This window comes from Leishmania martiniquensis, chromosome 10 (genome assembly GCF_017916325.1).
Source record: "Leishmania martiniquensis isolate LSCM1 chromosome 10, whole genome shotgun sequence".
Lineage (NCBI taxonomy): Eukaryota > Euglenozoa > Kinetoplastea > Trypanosomatida > Trypanosomatidae > Leishmania > Leishmania martiniquensis.
Genome location: NC_090145.1, coordinates 234315 through 246836, shown reverse-complemented (window position 1 = coordinate 246836; position 12522 = coordinate 234315).

Genomic DNA, 12522 nt, shown 5'->3' with positions numbered 1-12522 from the left:
GGAGGGGCGATGCGGCAGGCGCGCACGCACGCATCTGTGGGCGCCGCACCCGTCCCGCTGTGCGTCGCGCCGCCTTTTCCTTTGCGGTCACCTTCGCACCTGCGGACGGCTGCTCAAGCCCTTTCACCGCCCTGCTCGCGCTCAGCGGGCGGAGGAGCATCGCCGCGGTCGCCGGGCCACCCGGGACATGAAGCTCCTCAGCGTGGTTCGTGCCGTGCCGCTTACCGCCCCCACGGCGTGCAAGACTCGTGGGCCTCCACCACCTGCAGACGGCAGAAGAGCGAGACACGCAGCCGTCGCTACCGCCAGCGCCGGCACCAGGCACCTACCAGCGGCGCACCCACCCACGCGTGGAAGAGAAGAGGAGGGGAGAAAGGGGCGGTGGACGCCGCCAAATACCCCTCGCTGCCCCCCCTCCCCGCACAGCACACCACGCACGCTCAGCTCGAAGCCCGACGGCGCTCTGCAGAGGCTGTCAGCGCCGGGGAGGGGCGGAGGCAGGGGATGGGCGCCCGCGAGAAAGAGTGCGTGCGCGTGAAGCGCAGAGAAAAAAAGGAGGCACCCACACCCACACACTCGAAGACCGCTCCAACGCACGTGTGCGCCGATGGCCGCCGTCATCAGCGCAGGTCCCCGTGACTCACGCTCCCGCCCCTCACACCCCTGCCTCACAAGCACGGGCAGCTGAGGAATAGCAGCCACAGCACCACGAGCGCCATGAGCGAGAGCACCGCCACTAGCAGCACCGTCGTCACCGTAGCCAATGCAGCCATCCTTTCGCTCCACACCTGCATCGCCGCTCTGTCGGCCGCGTCTTCGCTGCTGCTGGAGCCCTCGAGGTCTCCTTCGAAGTCCATGGCGCCCTTCACGTTGCCCTGGCACATGCTCACGTACGGCGGGCACGTGATGTAGCCGCCGTCCTCGAAGGCACCGCTGATCGTGGCCAGCGCGACGCTTTTGCCAGGCGTGCAGTTGAGGTAGTCGCTGCTGCCGTACACCCCCACGCTGTACGTGCGCGTCGCCCTGTCGCACTTCACGTTGGCGCACATGCCGGCATAGTACCCGACGGCTGCAGTGCTGTTCTTCGGCCTGAAGTCTCCATCGATGCAGCGGGACGACTCAGAAAAAACGTTGAAGAGCGCCAGGGAGGCCGATGCGGCAAACGGGTCCTGGTTGCAGGACCCATCTCTGTACCCCACAACAAAGGGGCAGTAGTCCAGGAAGGCGGAGTAGCCGCCCAGAGATGCGTTGGTGAAGTACTGCCAGTACACCGGCATGGGCGCTTCATAGACGGCTACACCGCAGGTTCCGAGCCGGAGCCGGTCAGAGGTGCACCGCATTTCCCTCTCTGATCGGTTGCAGAACATCTCCGGCCACCGCGTCACGTTCTCCTCCATGCACTTCTTCGTGAGGAAGTCGCAGCCGACCTTCTCGGCCCACGGCATCGTCTCCGCCTTGCTGAAGTCCGGCCGGTAGAAGCCGAGGTCCTGGAAGACGGCCATCGTCAGGGCGGTGTAGTACCCGGCGCTCGAGGCAGGCGCCATGAGGTTATCCTTGCGCGTTGCGCATCTTCAAGTGCGAGCCGGCGGAGCCAGCACCGCCCTGGTCCTCCACCTCCATGTGCTCCAGGGTGTCGCAGCCGTACTGCTCGCGCGCCTTCGCCACCACCGTGCTGCTCTTGATCACAGGAACATCGAAGTCCTTGCCGCGAAGGCCAGAGACACGCTGCACCATCCCGGAGCTGTTGAAGAAGGTACTGCTGAAGCCGAGCGCGTGCGCCATCTCGTGCGCCACGACACGCGTGACGCCCTGGTCGTAGCGCGACGCAATGTTCGCCGCAGGGATGTTCATGACGCCCACGGCGGGCTGGTTGTCATAGAACACCTGGCAGGTCGTGGCCCACGCCAGCACCCCCGGCTCGCTCGGCACCGAGGCCACGTAGAGCACGAAGTCGGTGCTGCTGACGCCCTGCGTGAGGTGCTCCAGCGGCACCTTGAAGTCGCCACAGATCAAGCCCTCCATGCCGGTCACCTTCCAGCTGCCCTGCACCTGCCGCACGCTCAGCCGCTCCGTGTGCAGCTGCACCGCCTGCGGGATGAGGTAGTTGACGAGGGTGTCGCGCTTCTCAACCGTGAGGATGTCGTCGCCGGTGCAGGTGACGATGTCGCCAGCGTGGTTGTTGACGCGCTGCCCGGCGCGAGCGCAGTGGTAGGCGGGGTCGGTGAGGTCGGCGGTGGAGACGGTGACGCGCAGCAGGCCCCAGTCCTTGGCGCGCACGGCACTCGGCGAGGGGCTATCGGCCAGCGCATAGCCGATGGTGTGATTGCTGCTGATCGAGCCGGCTGACACGTAGGGCAGGCCCAGTGCCGAGACAGTGCCGGGAGCTCTGCTCTGCTGCGCCACCGACTGCAGCACGCGCTGCTGCATCGCATCGTGGATGCAACGATGACCGGGGGCAGCGATGCTGGCCGCCTGTGCCCACACGGCGGCGACACAGGCGGCCACGACGAGGCCCGCGGCTGCAAGCTGCATCAGGTGTGCAGCGGAGCTGTGGCGCGGGAGCGTGCGGCTGCGGTCGCGGGGCATGCCTGTGCGGGTGCGGGTGCGTGCCAGGATGGCGGCCAGCATGTAGATGGAGGGAAGAGTAAGTGTCAGGTGGTGAGGGCGAGAGAGAAGGCGCCACGTAAAGCGTGTGCTTGGTGCGTGCGCCTGGGTGTGTCTGTGTGCGTTTGTGCGTGGGTGGGTGTGGACACGGAGGGGGGGGGGCTGGAGGCATGGCCGCAGCGGAAGGGAGTCGGGGGCAGAGGACGCCGGACGGTGGGGGGAGGGGGCTTGAAGATACGGGGGGAGGGGTCCTGCGTGCAGCTCTCTGGGACTGCGACACACCTCTCCCCACGCCCCACAAGGTTGTGGGGCGCACACACACACACACACAGATACAACCCCGACCTGGGCACGCACCCGCGCACACGCTAACGTGGACAATTAGCTTCCACGGCGTGGCACGCGTGTGGGTGAGCGCCAGCGCTGCAGCTGCTGGCAGGCGGTGGCGTGCGCGCAAGCTCGGCCAACGACGGCACAGGCGCCGGGGCGGCAGAACGAGTTGGACAGAGAGGGGGACGGGAGAGCGGGGGCGACGAAAAGATAAGCCGTTAGGGAGCGGTGCACAAGCGTGCACATGGACGGCAAAGGAGCGGCGGGGAGGAGAGAAGCAGAAAGGCAGCGAGCGCCACTAGGCGGAATGCAGGTGCCCGTGTGCCTGCGCTCACCACGGCAGAGCCGCCTTCGGTGGTGCTGATGGTGAGGCAGACAGACGTGCCGAGCAGAGTGCGCGCCCAGAAAGGAGAGATCCGCTGCCGGTGTGTGGCGCCCAATGGCCCGCGCGCTGCTGCACAGGGGCGAAAGAGTAGCACGGGCCGGAGGGAGAGGAGAGGCGGGGAGGGGAGGAGGAGGGCAGCAACGAAGAAAAGAGGCGTCTGCGCGAGCCGAGGCGCGGGCCAGCCGCACGGGAGGCCAAGCAGGCACACGCGCCCTCACCCAGCGCACCCCGGGCGCGGGGGTGGAGAAGGGAGCAATGGCTGCCGCAGCTGCAGCGGCACACCCATATCGGGCGTGCGCGCGAGAGGAAGAGGGAGGCGCACGGCACTGGAGCGAGACGCGAAGGACAGAAAAAAGGATGGGAGACACACGCGAGCAGCCCAAGCAGAGGCCGCGAGGCTCTGGCGCGTGCCCTGGTAAAAGCCCGCGGCTCTTGGAAGAGGGAGGGGGGACGCAGCAACGCAGGAGGGAGGTGACCAACGAACGGCAAGGGCGGAAGAGGGAGCAGGCGCACAGAGAGCGCAGACACAGAGAGGGTTGCGATGGCGGACGGGTACACGTGCGCTTCGAGGAGGAGCGGCTCGGCGTGCAGCGACAACGAGGACGGCGCCGGGCAGCGCTGCAGCCAACAGGCAGGGGATCTGTGCACCTGGATGCTGTATGCGCGCATGGCCGCCCGCTGCGTCGTGTCTCCCTCCACACGCTTCCGGGTAAGGAAGTCGCAGCCGGCCCAGACGGCCGGCGGCACCGCCCAGCCGCCCTGCCCCTGTCGCACGTCTAGTCCGTGAGGATGTCTTCAGCGGTGCAGGTGGCCGTGGCGCCGGCGTGGTTGCCAACCTGCTGCGCGACGCGACACATGTGCTGTAGGGCACACCAGGTGCGGGGTTAGCGGACAGCTCTGTGCGTCCGTCGGTCCCCCGCGCCCCCTTGTGAGAGGTGTGGTGCCCGCGGCCGTCTCGGTCTTTGCCTGTGTGCTTGTGCGTGGGGCGTGTGGCGAGTGGACGCGTAAAAGGACGGGATTTCTGTGCGGGCGTGTGTGCGGCAGCAGCCGAGGGAGGGCGTCGCGCCGTGCCGTCCGGCCAGCCCATCAGCCGGCGGTGCGTCCACCCCTTACTCTCGTGCTTCGTCCTCCTCACCAGCCTGCCCTCGAGAGGCCGCACGTCGGGGGAGGGGGGGATCGCTGGAGGGGCGATGCGGCAGGCGCGCACGCACGCATCTGTGGGCGCCGCACCCGTCCCGCTGTGCGTCGCGCCGCCTTTTCCTTTGCGGTCACCTTCGCACCTGCGGACGGCTGCTCAAGCCCTTTCACCGCCCTGCTCGCGCTCAGCGGGCGGAGGAGCATCGCCGCGGTCGCCGGGCCACCCGGGACATGAAGCTCCTCAGCGTGGTTCGTGCCGTGCCGCTTACCGCCCCCACGGCGTGCAAGACTCGTGGGCCTCCACCACCTGCAGACGGCAGAAGAGCGAGACACGCAGCCGTCGCTACCGCCAGCGCCGGCACCAGGCACCTACCAGCGGCGCACCCACCCACGCGTGGAAGAGAAGAGGAGGGGAGAAAGGGGCGGTGGACGCCGCCAAATACCCCTCGCTGCCCCCCTCCCCGCACAGCACACCACGCACGCTCAGCTCGAAGCCCGACGGCGCTCTGCAGAGGCTGTCAGCGCCGGGGAGGGGCGGAGGCAGGGGATGGGCGCCCGCGAGAAAGAGTGCGTGCGCGTGAAGCGCAGAGAAAAAAAGGAGGCACCCACACCCACACACTCGAAGACCGCTCCAACGCACGTGTGCGCCGATGGCCGCCGTCATCAGCGCAGGTCCCCGTGACTCACGCTCCCGCCCCTCACACCCCTGCCTCACAAGCACGGGCAGCTGAGGAATAGCAGCCACAGCACCACGAGCGCCATGAGCGAGAGCACCGCCACTAGCAGCACCGTCGTCACCGTAGCCAATGCAGCCATCCTTTCGCTCCACACCTGCATCGCCGCTCTGTCGGCCGCGTCTTCGCTGCTGCTGGAGCCCTCGAGGTCTCCTTCGAAGTCCATGGCGCCCTTCACGTTGCCCTGGCACATGCTCACGTACGGCGGGCACGTGATGTAGCCGCCGTCCTCGAAGGCACCGCTGATCGTGGCCAGCGCGACGCTTTTGCCAGGCGTGCAGTTGAGGTAGTCGCTGCTGCCGTACACCCCCACGCTGTACGTGCGCGTCGCCCTGTCGCACTTCACGTTGGCGCACATGCCGGCATAGTACCCGACGGCTGCAGTGCTGTTCTTCGGCCTGAAGTCTCCATCGATGCAGCGGGACGACTCAGAAAAAACGTTGAAGAGCGCCAGGGAGGCCGATGCGGCAAACGGGTCCTGGTTGCAGGACCCATCTCTGTACCCCGCAACAAAGGGGCAGTAGTCCAGGAAGGCGGAGTAGCCGCCCAGAGATGCGTTGGTGAAGTACTGCCAGTACACCGGCATGGGCGCTTCATAGACGGCTACACCGCAGGTTCCGAGCCGGAGCCGGTCAGAGGTGCACCGCATTTCCCTCTCTGATCGGTTGCAGAACATCTCCGGCCACCGCGTCACGTTCTCCTCCATGCACTTCTTCGTGAGGAAGTCGCAGCCGACCTTCTCGGCCCACGGCATCGTCTCCGCCTTGCTGAAGTCCGGCCGGTAGAAGCCGAGGTCCTGGAAGACGGCCATCGTCAGGGCGGTGTAGTACCCGGCGCTCGAGGCAGGCGCCATGAGGTTATCCTTGGCGTTGCGCATCTTCAAGTGCGAGCCGGCGGAGCCAGCACCGCCCTGGTCCTCCACCTCCATGTGCTCCAGGGTGTCGCAGCCGTACTGCTCGCGCGCCTTCGCCACCACCGTGCTGCTCTTGATCACAGGAACATCGAAGTCCTTGCCGCGAAGGCCAGAGACACGCTGCACGATCCCGGAGCTGTTGAAGAAGGTACTGCTGAAGCCGAGCGCGTGCGCCATCTCGTGCGCCACGACACGCGTGACGCCCTGGTCGTAGCGCGACGCAATGTTCGCCGCAGGGATGTTCATGACGCCCACGGCGGGCTGGTTGTCATAGAACACCTGGCAGGTCGTGGCCCACGCCAGCACCCCCGGCTTGCTCGGCACCGAGGCCACGTAGAGCACGAAGTCGGTGCTGCTGACGCCCTGCGTGAGGTGCTCCAGCGGCACCTTGAAGTCGCCACAGATCAAGCCCTCCATGCCGGTCACCTTCCAGCTGCCCTGCACCTGCCGCACGCTCAGCCGCTCCGTGTGCAGCTGCACCGCCTGCGGGATGAGGTAGTTGACGAGGGTGTCGCGCTTCTCAACCGTGAGGATGTCGTCGCCGGTGCAGGTGACGATGTCGCCAGCGTGGTTGTTGACGCGCTGCCCGGCGCGAGCGCAGTGGTAGGCGGGGTCGGTGAGGTCGGCGGTGGAGACGGTGACGCGCAGCAGGCCCCAGTCCTTGGCGCGCACGGCACTCGGCGAGGGGCTATCGGCCAGCGCATAGCCGATGGTGTGATTGCTGCTGATCGAGCCGGCTGAGACGTAGGGCAGGCCCAGTGCCGAGACAGTGCCGGGAGCTCTGCTCTGCTGCGCCACCGACTGCAGCACGCGCTGCTGCATCGCATCGTGGATGCAACGATGACCGGGGGCAGCGATGCTGGCCGCCTGTGCCCACACGGCGGCGACACAGGCGGCCACGACGAGGCCCGCGGCTGCAAGCTGCATCAGGTGTGCAGCGGAGCTGTGGCGCGGGAGCGTGCGGCTGCGGTCGCGGGGCATGCCTGTGCGGGTGCGGGTGCGTGCCAGGATGGCGGCCAGCATGTAGATGGAGGGAAGAGTAAGTGTCAGGTGGTGAGGGCGAGAGAGAAGGCGCCACGTAAAGCGTGTGCTTGGTGCGTGCGCCTGGGTGTGTCTGTGTGCGTTTGTGCGTGGGTGGGTGTGGACACGGAGGGGGGGCTGGAGGCATGGCCGCAGCGGAAGGGAGTCGGGGGCAGAGGACGCCGGACGGTGGGGGGAGGGGGCTTGAAGATACGGGGGGAGGGGTCCTGCGTGCAGCTCTCTGGGACTGCGACACACCTCTCCCCACGCCCCACAAGGTTGTGGGGCGCACACACACACACACACAGATACAACCCCGACCTGGGCACGCACCCGCGCACACGCTAACGTGGACAATTAGCTTCCACGGCGTGGCACGCGTGTGGGTGAGCGCCAGCGCTGCAGCTGCTGGCAGGCGGTGGCGTGCGCGCAAGCTCGGCCAACGACGGCACAGGCGCCGGGGCGGCAGAACGAGTTGGACAGAGAGGGGGACGGGAGAGCGGGGGCGACGAAAAGATAAGCCGTTAGGGAGCGGTGCACAAGCGTGCACATGGACGGCAAAGGAGCGGCGGGGAGGAGAGAAGCAGAAAGGCAGCGAGCGCCACTAGGCGGAATGCAGGTGCCCGTGTGCCTGCGCTCACCACGGCAGAGCCGCCTTCGGTGGTGCTGATGGTGAGGCAGACAGACGTGCCGAGCAGAGTGCGCGCCCAGAAAGGAGAGATCCGCTGCCGGTGTGTGGCGCCCAATGGCCCGCGCGCTGCTGCACAGGGGCGAAAGAGTAGCACGGGCCGGAGGGAGAGGAGAGGCGGGGAGGGGAGGAGGAGGGCAGCAACGAAGAAAAGAGGCGTCTGCGCGAGCCGAGGCGCGGGCCAGCCGCACGGGAGGCCAAGCAGGCACACGCGCCCTCACCCAGCGCACCCCGGGCGCGGGGGTGGAGAAGGGAGCAATGGCTGCCGCAGCTGCAGCGGCACACCCATATCGGGCGTGCGCGCGAGAGGAAGAGGGAGGCGCACGGCACTGGAGCGAGACGCGAAGGACAGAAAAAAGGATGGGAGACACACGCGAGCAGCCCAAGCAGAGGCCGCGAGGCTCTGGCGCGTGCCCTGGTAAAAGCCCGCGGCTCTTGGAAGAGGGAGGGGGGACGCAGCAACGCAGGAGGGAGGTGACCAACGAACGGCAAGGGCGGAAGAGGGAGCAGGCGCACAGAGAGCGCAGACACAGAGAGGGTTGCGATGGCGGACGGGTACACGTGCGCTTCGAGGAGGAGCGGCTCGGCGTGCAGCGACAACGAGGACGGCGCCGGGCAGCGCTGCAGCCAACAGGCAGGGGATCTGTGCACCTGGATGCTGTATGCGCGCATGGCCGCCCGCTGCGTCGTGTCTCCCTCCACACGCTTCCGGGTAAGGAAGTCGCAGCCGGCCCAGACGGCCGGCGGCACCGCCCAGCCGCCCTGCCCCTGTCGCACGTCTAGTCCGTGAGGATGTCTTCAGCGGTGCAGGTGGCCGTGGCGCCGGCGTGGTTGCCAACCTGCTGCGCGACGCGACACATGTGCTGTAGGGCACACCAGGTGCGGGGTTAGCGGACAGCTCTGTGCGTCCGTCGGTCCCCCGCGCCCCCTTGTGAGAGGTGTGGTGCCCGCGGCCGTCTCGGTCTTTGCCTGTGTGCTTGTGCGTGGGGCGTGTGGCGAGTGGACGCGTAAAAGGACGGGATTTCTGTGCGGGCGTGTGTGCGGCAGCAGCCGAGGGAGGGCGTCGCGCCGTGCCGTCCGGCCAGCCCATCAGCCGGCGGTGCGTCCACCCCTTACTCTCGTGCTTCGTCCTCCTCACCAGCCTGCCCTCGAGAGGCCGCACGTCGGGGGAGGGGGGGATCGCTGGAGGGGCGATGCGGCAGGCGCGCACGCACGCATCTGTGGGCGCCGCACCCGTCCCGCTGTGCGTCGCGCCGCCTTTTCCTTTGCGGTCACCTTCGCACCTGCGGACGGCTGCTCAAGCCCTTTCACCGCCCTGCTCGCGCTCAGCGGGCGGAGGAGCATCGCCGCGGTCGCCGGGCCACCCGGGACATGAAGCTCCTCAGCGTGGTTCGTGCCGTGCCGCTTACCGCCCCCACGGCGTGCAAGACTCGTGGGCCTCCACCACCTGCAGACGGCAGAAGAGCGAGACACGCAGCCGTCGCTACCGCCAGCGCCGGCACCAGGCGCCTACCAGCGGCGCACCCACCCACGCGTGGAAGAGAAGAGGAGGGGAGAAAGGGGCGGTGGACGCCGCCAAATACCCCTCGCTGCCCCCCTCCCCGCACAGCACACCACGCACGCTCAGCTCGAAGCCCGACGGCGCTCTGCAGAGGCTGTCAGCGCCGGGGAGGGGCGGAGGCAGGGGATGGGCGCCCGCGAGAAAGAGTGCGTGCGCGTGAAGCGCAGAGAAAAAAGGAGGCACCCACACCCACACACTCGAAGACCGCTCCAACGCACGTGTGCGCCGATGGCCGCCGTCATCAGCGCAGGTCCCCGTGACTCACGCTCCCGCCCCTCACACCCCTGCCTCACAAGCACGGGCAGCTGAGGAATAGCAGCCACAGCACCACGAGCGCCATGAGCGAGAGCACCGCCACTAGCAGCACCGTCGTCACCGTAGCCAATGCAGCCATCCTTTCGCTCCACACCTGCATCGCCGCTCTGTCGGCCGCGTCTTCGCTGCTGCTGGAGCCCTCGAGGTCTCCTTCGAAGTCCATGGCGCCCTTCACGTTGCCCTGGCACATGCTCACGTACGGCGGGCACGTGATGTAGCCGCCGTCCTCGAAGGCACCGCTGATCGTGGCCAGCGCGACGCTTTTGCCAGGCGTGCAGTTGAGGTAGTCGCTGCTGCCGTACACCCCCACGCTGTACGTGCGCGTCGCCCTGTCGCACTTCACGTTGGCGCACATGCCGGCATAGTACCCGACGGCTGCAGTGCTGTTCTTCGGCCTGAAGTCTCCATCGATGCAGCGGGACGACTCAGAAAAAACGTTGAAGAGCGCCAGGGAGGCCGATGCGGCAAACGGGTCCTGGTTGCAGGACCCATCTCTGTACCCCACAACAAAGGGGCAGTAGTCCAGGAAGGCGGAGTAGCCGCCCAGAGATGCGTTGGTGAAGTACTGCCAGTACACCGGCATGGGCGCTTCATAGACGGCTACACCGCAGGTTCCGACCTGGAGCCGGTCAGAGGTGCACCGCATTTCCCTCTCTGATCGGTTGCAGAACATCTCCGGCCACCGCGTCACGTTCTCCTCCATGCACTTCTTCGTGAGGAAGTCGCAGCCGACCTTCTCGGCCCACGGCATCGTCTCCGCCTTGCTGAAGTCCGGCCGGTAGAAGCTGATGTCCTGGAAGACGGCCATCGTCAGGGCGGTGTAGTACCCGGCGCTGGCGGCAGGCGCCATGAGCTCGTCCAGCGCGTTGCGCATCTTCAAGTGCGAGCCGGCGGAGCCAGCACCGCCCTGGTCCTCCACCTCCATGTGCTCCAGGGTGTCGCAGCCGTACTGCTCGCGCGCCTTCGCCACCACCGTGCTGCTGTTGATCACAGGAACATCGAAGTCCTTGCCGCGAAGGCCAGAGACACGCTGCACGATCCCGGAGCTGTTGAAGAAGGTACTGCTGAAGCCGAGCGCGTGCGCCATCTCGTGCGCCACGACACGCGTGACGCCCTGGTCGTAGCGCGACGCAATGTTCGCCGCAGGGATGTTCATGACGCCCACGGCGGGCTGGTTGTCATAGAACACCTGGCAGGTCGTGGCCCACGCCAGCACCCCCGGCTCGCTCGGCACCGAGGCCACGTAGAGCACGAAGTCGGTGCTGCTGACGCCCTGCGTGAGGTGCTCCAGCGGCACCTTGAAGTCGCCACAGATCAAGCCCTCCATGCCGGTCACCTTCCAGCTGCCCTGCACCTGCCGCACGCTCAGCCGCTCCGTGTGCAGCTGCACCGCCTGCGGGATGAGGTAGTTGACGAGGGTGTCGCGCTTCTCAACCGTGAGGATGTCGTCGCCGGTGCAGGTGACGATGTCGCCAGCGTGGTTGTTGACGCGCTGCCCGGCGCGAGCGCAGTGGTAGGCGGGGTCGGTGAGGTCGGCGGTGGAGACGGTGACGCGCAGCAGGCCCCAGTCCTTGGCGCGCACGGCACTCGGCGAGGGGCTATCGGCCAGCGCATAGCCGATGGTGTGATTGCTGCTGATCGAGCCGGCTGACACGTAGGGCAGGCCCAGTGCCGAGACAGTGCCGGGAGCTCTGCTCTGCTGCGCCACCGACTGCAGCACGCGCTGCTGCATCGCATCGTGGATGCAACGATGACCGGGGGCAGCGATGCTGGCCGCCTGTGCCCACACGGCGGCGACACAGGCGGCCACGACGAGGCCCGCGGCTGCAAGCTGCATCAGGTGTGCAGCGGAGCTGTGGCGCGGGAGCGTGCGGCTGCGGTCGCGGGGCATGCCTGTGCGGGTGCGGGTGCGTGCCAGGATGGCGGCCAGCATGTAGATGGAGGGAAGAGTAAGTGTCAGGTGGTGAGGGCGAGAGAGAAGGCGCCACGTAAAGCGTGTGCTTGGTGCGTGCGCCTGGGTGTGTCTGTGTGCGTTTGTGCGTGGGTGGGTGTGGACACGGAGGGGGGGGCTGGAGGCATGGCCGCAGCGGAAGGGAGTCGGGGGCAGAGGACGCCGGACGGTGGGGGGAGGGGGCTTGAAGATACGGGGGGAGGGGTCCTGCGTGCAGCTCTCTGGGACTGCGACACACCTCTCCCCACGCCCCACAAGGTTGTGGGGCGCACACACACACACACACAGATACAACCCCGACCTGGGCACGCACCCGCGCACACGCTAACGTGGACAATTAGCTTCCACGGCGTGGCACGCGTGTGGGTGAGCGCCAGCGCTGCAGCTGCTGGCAGGCGGTGGCGTGCGCGCAAGCTCGGCCAACGACGGCACAGGCGCCGGGGCGGCAGAACGAGTTGGACAGAGAGGGGGACGGGAGAGCGGGGGCGACGAAAAGATAAGCCGTTAGGGAGCGGTGCACAAGCGTGCACATGGACGGCAAAGGAGCGGCGGGGAGGAGAGAAGCAGAAAGGCAGCGAGCGCCACTAGGCGGAATGCAGGTGCCCGTGTGCCTGCGCTCACCACGGCAGAGCCGCCTTCGGTGGTGCTGATGGTGAGGCAGACCGACGTGCCGAGCAGAGTGCACGCCCAGAAAGGAGAGATCCGCTGCCGGTGTGTGGCGCCCAATGGCCCGCGCGCTGCTGCACAGGGGCGAAAGAGTAGCACGGGCCGGAGGGAGAGGAGAGGCGGGGAGGGGAGGAGGAGGGCAGCAACGAAGAAAAGAGGCGTCTGCGCGAGCCGAGGCGCGGGCCAGCCGCACGGGAGGCCAAGCAGGCACACGCGCC